The sequence below is a fragment of the Morone saxatilis genome, unplaced genomic scaffold (genome assembly GCF_004916995.1).
Source record: "Morone saxatilis isolate NCDOM2014 unplaced genomic scaffold, NCSU_SB_2.0 Contig2, whole genome shotgun sequence".
In the NCBI taxonomy this organism is placed as follows: domain Eukaryota; kingdom Metazoa; phylum Chordata; class Actinopteri; family Moronidae; genus Morone; species Morone saxatilis.
The window spans coordinates 17,295,871-17,301,962 of NW_023339762.1; the positions used below are offsets into that span (position 1 = coordinate 17,295,871).

Consider the following 6,092-nt stretch of genomic DNA (forward strand, 5'->3'; position numbering starts at 1 on the left):
GAAAATAGTTTTGAGATGTGTATATTTGAAATCATGGCTTTAGATTTATGTTTTTCTTTAGTGCGTGTGTCTTGGTGTGTGTATGTGTATTATACAACATGGCTGGTGAGTGTGCTAGTGAAAGCTGTGCTTAGAGCCACAGAGGAGTGCATGTGTCTGTATTCTCCATCAGTTTCACTGACCTACTAAGAGAGGAGTTGAGCAGATGAGCTGGCTTTGTTCAACTTTAATTGGTCACAGCTTGCGGCTATACCCTCATTTTAACTGGCATAATGCAGTATAATCCTATGTGTTGCAAAGTGTCGATGTAACTGCTGAGGCAGTGGGGTCACTCCAACTGTGATAAATGAATTTCAAATCTTCCACACTACAGGTAATTACATGGGACCATTATTCCCGCTCTAGACATGGAGGAGCCTGTCCTCGTGTCATTTTCTATTCAATGCACCCATGTTAGTTGAGCTCATATGACAAACCAAATTCTAAAATGACATTTCTTGAAATGACAAGGTTTAAATACAAGAGGGGCTGACTCAATGACATGTTTCCTTGCAAATCGCAGACACATAAAGCCTTTGAGTGAGTTTGGTGGAGCAGAAAAAGCATTTTGTGGTTTTGTGCGTCATTCTGATGATTTTCTCAAGGTGGATCACTGCATGGAGGCAGTCAAGGGGATATGATTTGCCCAGTCTCAGGTCCTGTTTCTACCCACTTGTAAAGCGCCTGCAGTTTTAACCTGCTGATACTAGTCTCCTCTGACTAAACACCAGGGCTGCCCACTCGCTCATTTGCCTGCTTGCTTATTTGTTTGTTTGCCTAACCAGCTGGAAGCAGGGACTGTGATGTGGGAAAATGATTAACAAATTGTATGCTCTTTAGCAGATGAATGTGGCTGTTAAGCCATGGAGATGTCACCTTTCAGCAGGAAGCCCAGGATGAGACGCTGAGCGAGGACTTTGTTCCACCTGGATGCATGGCAGAGTGCTGAGTACAGGGCTGCTGACCCAGGTACCGCTTCATTTCAACCTCAGCAGCAGCACTGAGACTTGGTCCTTGCCCCAGCCCCAGACACAGTACCTCTACAAAAGCCAGCTGCTGCTCACACAGCCATTAAAGGTGACGACCACATTACTCTTCTGTACAGTTAGCTTTAATGGGGAGAGAAAGAGGCTATTTGGCCCAATTTTTCTCCTTTTGTTGTAATATGTAAGCTTAATTTTATAAGTCATGACACAAAGTGACTCAGAGCTTAAATACCAACATATACAAATATAACCTCAGTCCGCCCCCATCTTCTCTGGGGTGACTGGTGAGACAGTGGAAAACCACAGACATCCTTGAGGTCAAGTGGGAGGTTCACTGGCGGAGCTTTCCTATGGTTTACCAAGTCAAAGACACCCACAAAGATTCTCAATGTGGTTTGAAAAATTTGACTCGCCCCTATAGTAAGATGTGGTACACATGTAGTCTAGCTCCCTAACTAATTCATGTAATTCACAATGACAGGATTAGCCTCAGTATTGTAAAGCTGTGTTGTAACCACTGTACCAGTGCATCTTACAGCTGCTCTGAGAAATGAAATGTCAGGGCAAAAGAGAAGGGAGGCCACATTTAAACTTCCAATAAACTGGAGTGATTCCAACTTTCTCTGCTTTTGATAAGGTCATTATAACAGCTCACACAATGCCAGACAAATCAGTGACTATACTAGCATTTCATTTAGACTGTGCCAGGCTGAAAACCCTGACCTTTTAAGAAGCTCTCACAATGTCAAGATGAGGTGGTAATTCTGATTTCAATTCACACTTTCTGCATTTCCAACTTCTGCTACCAACATTACCTATTTCATTGAGCTTTCATTGAGCTTGATAATTCAGGGGTTCTTTGTACTTCATAATTTAAGAGTCAAACTAACTTGGCTTTAAAAATGTATTTCAAGCTGCACTATGCAAGATGTTTCTGTAAAAATCATATTGGTCAAAATCAGTGCTGCAGCCGAGAAAATTTTGTTCTCCTCAAACTCAAGTGGGAAAATTTCAAGAAAAGTTGACTTCTGGAGAAACTGTTCTCACTAGTTCCAGTCACTTATGCTTATGAACAAAGGTAACAGATGATACAGATGATCTTTTAGATGATAACTGGGTGTGCCAAATACAACGATTTATCTATGTGTTAACTGGGATAAATGCATCTGAAATCTATATCACAGGCATATGTTCCTGTCACCTGTGCTTTCACTGCAACATTCAGGTTTTTCTGTATAGTATAACAACATATGCTACAACAAACCCCAACCACACACATCAACACAGAGTTGATGTGTCAATCATAAGGTCTATCAATGTCTGTCCTCAGGCAGAGGTGCCAAGATGACAAACAAGACATCTGGGACTCAGAGTGCAGCTGTGACTGGGGCATGGCAGGAGATGCTTGAGTCACTAACACCTTCAGAGGGGTGAGGAGCTAGCGGCCTTATTAGAATCTCATGTCACCTCTGACGGCCCCTATGGCAGACATGAGAGTGGGTTTGAGAGTCAGAGAGGTCTGGCACCAGCTGGCAGAGTGACCCAGGCCCTGTGGCTGCTGCCCTGGCAACTCAGTGCCAGAGTGTGCAGGCCTGGGAGACCACGACTGTCTGCCTGGATCAGCTCTCGCTGGGAGAAAGGACAGCCCCAGGATCCCCATGTGGACAACTAAGGGCACAAAAGGCCTCAGCCACTGGGTGGGATTGACCTTGAAACCTACAGTAGCCATGACTGATTCGGTTTAGTGGAGAGGATGACATGCTAGTTAACAAAACATCAGTAGGTTTCCTAGAAATATCTTTAATCAATAATGAGAATTATTTAGTTTAAGGACAATTGGCGTATTCAGTCCATTGTAACTGTCATAAAAGAGTGTGTTGTGTTAATAAAATTGTAATTCTGCATCATCTAAAAGTGTAAGTATTTTAGTGATGCATAACAAGGTACACCCTTTCTGTAACACTCGGCAGCAAAAATACAATCACCATCACCAAACTTCATGTTTTGCTGTTTCAGCGCAGTTTTATGGAAACTACATATCATCTTGAACAATGATAATATATGCACTGGCTGTCACATTTAACAGTGTTCCTCTGTTCTGTCCACGGTCTATCAACAAGCTCTTTACCTGTCAGAAAAATAATGACGACCGCTCAGAACTTCAGGAATGGGTGAAGGCTGAAAAATGGGAAGGTATGCGCTGTGTTGCTCCCTGGAGAGAAAGTGGGAGAGAGAGAGAGAGCTGCACCGTGCCTACAGGCATCTGAAGTGCCAGAGCAAAATCCAAAATGAGCCACAGCAAGGGCAGGCAACCCTCCACCCAGCAGCAAAATCATCAAACTTTTAATGACTTGGGCAATTACCCCCAGTGAGCCTATTTAATGGCATCCAGAGGACGTCACTAGACACTGCTCACTAAGCTAGACCAGCCTCTTTCCTACACTAACACTAATGCGTGTACCTTCCTTTCTCCACCCAAATTTCTCCTGTAAATCCACGAACGCCATCACAGCTGCTCTGAGAAGCAGGTGAAAGACTCATTGAGATTCACTGACTCTGCTTGTTGTTAGTTAATGCAAAAACACAAGAGATACACAAGGCCAAATTTCACTAGTCCATATGATTCCACTGTAAGGCACTGTATGTGTGAGCATGCCAGAAAGAGAGAAATAAGACGAAACGGTGAATGTCAGATAGTACATAATAAACGTGTGTGTATCTGCCTGTGATTCAAAAGGTAATCATTTCTGTGAATACTGTAAATGAGGAGAATCAACCAAGGGCGGTGCTGTTGTCTGGTTGTTATCTAGCATTCATTTGCAATCAGCATGTCAGGTCGGCTGATGACTGTGCCGCTGTTTTGTAGGACCATCACTTATGCAGGGCATGGCTGAGGAACCGGTTCATAAGGCCACACAGCAGAGTCACACTTTTGTGTGAACATAAAGCTACACAAAAAGGTCTAACTTACACATGATGTGTGCAACAACTGTACAATATTTTAATTGTTATCTTATCCTGTTATCCTGTCATTTTTGCACAATACATTTCATTGCTCTGAATTATGAAAATGTGTCATTATACACTGTAGGTAATGACTTGAAGCAAAAAATAAAAAGTATCAGGCAAAGTTCACTGCCTGTCTCAACTCTGCACTCACAATTCCTGATAGATTGTGCAATTACAGACCTTCTCAGCCTTTGCCACGCTCTGTATTATAAATCCTGAAAGGTTAACAGCCCTCCTAAAGCACTTGCAGTGATAATGCAAGGGAGCCCCCGTTGTCCCCACACAACATCCCGTACAGCAATACTATCTAATTAGCCCACTTAAGGTCTTCTTTCATTTTAATGCTATGGGTATGGATAGCTAGCAGCAGAGCGGCGTAGATAAAGATTCAAATTGTCTCCCGACAATGGGGACCATATGCTAATGGCTATTCCCCCTTGGTTACGAGCACGCCCCAGGGAGATGGCACTGTGCGCTTCATGGCCCAGAAAAAAAAAATACACACACATACATCACTTTACACCAAAGCTTTATTTTAGCACGGCAGTCTATTGTCATAGCAGATTCTCTGCTGAGCCAGCTAAAACCAACTAAATGCAGGCTGAAATGCCTGCGTACTGCTGATAAACTTTCTCACAAATTATACACTGAGACATTTCAAATCTGATGCAAACCCTCGACTTTGGGAGACACATTAATAATAAGCAACGTCTCTCTCTGCAGCTCCACTTTTCTGTGGAACGATACAGCAAAAATGGCTTCCCCTCACTCCCTTCATATAGGCAGTGTAAAGAATAGAGATCTGAAGGGTTAACTTGCTCACCTAGCGAGCAGTTGACAACCTGTTTTCATGTAATTTTCTATCTTTCTTTTTTTTTCCCCCTGATGTCACAGGTCATTGCATACAGTGTAGATACCAGCAATGAGCCAGGGGTGATTCCTCTCCTGCCCTCCTGTTTGGATCCCACCCAGAGCCAGGTGTTATACTGATAATTGGCCCACAGTGTGGATTTTTCTTTTGCACTTCGCTGAACTGCTAGCCTCACAGTAACAGACAGAAACACGGTCAGAGTACCGATTGGCTAGTACCGTATCATGTTAATACCCTCAGGAGAGGAAGCCCTACTGTACCTCCATTATGTTTCTGCGTGCACAGCAAAAAGTTGTCCCACCTGTGAAGGAATGCAAATGATATTTTAAGGGGGTGTTAACAAGATGCGTTCTATTTTGCGACGGGAAACCTACGCATCTTCATTAATTGGTATAATTTGTCAAAAACTGTGCACACGCTTCCTCAACGTAGCTCTTAAATCAAAGGAAGCGTAGCTAAAAAAGAAATGGACCCGGCCTTCCTGCTATAGATATCCAAGCCTGTTATTCTTGTTTCAAACAGACCCAGGCTGTTTTGTACAGTGTTTTGCTGTTTAGGAGTTTATATTTAACGTGAGCAGACAGAGTGAATTCCAGCTCTCTCCCTCTCTGCGGCTAGCTGGGACCAGTGTAGCCGAGGCAGAGAAGGGTGCTGTGTGTGCTGCTGACCCACCCTGCAAATGAGAGGGTGCTGTGGTGCAGTGGCCACTCCTAATTACTACCAAACAGCTGCAAACACACAGGGCTACAGCAAAGGGGCCCAGCCACACTGCCAGGCCAGGGGACAAGCCCTACAGTGTGGGGAGGCCACAGGCGGCCCGCTGTGCTCCACGCTACCCTCAGTTCACTCCCACGCCAATGAGGCCCCCGCTACAGCCCAGCGCTCCTGCTGCCTCATCAACTTCTCTGGATGAAATTGCAGGGTGGCAAGGGAATCATGTCTGTAAACCAACAACCGCACTGACAAAGAAATGTCATGGTCCCTGTTCTGCTGGCTGGGACTTTGGGGAGGGAGGTATGTCTGTTTAGATACATGCACACCATGACAGCTGCTGAACTCTGGTCCAAGGCAAAAAGGAAAATAGAAGAACACTATAACCTTCAGACAGGTACAGAGCAGACTGTTTTCTCAGACACAAAAAAAGGATATAGTAGCATTTTGTAAAAAACTAGATACTAGATAGATAG

General features: G+C 44.0%; 1 protein-coding gene across 1 annotated transcript in view; it reads right to left on the reverse strand.

Annotated features, from left to right (window-relative positions):
• mef2aa (myocyte enhancer factor 2aa) overlaps positions 1–6,092 on the reverse strand; it is a gene marked incomplete in the record, with an annotated part of 53,353 nt that overhangs the window by 32,085 nt on the left and 15,176 nt on the right.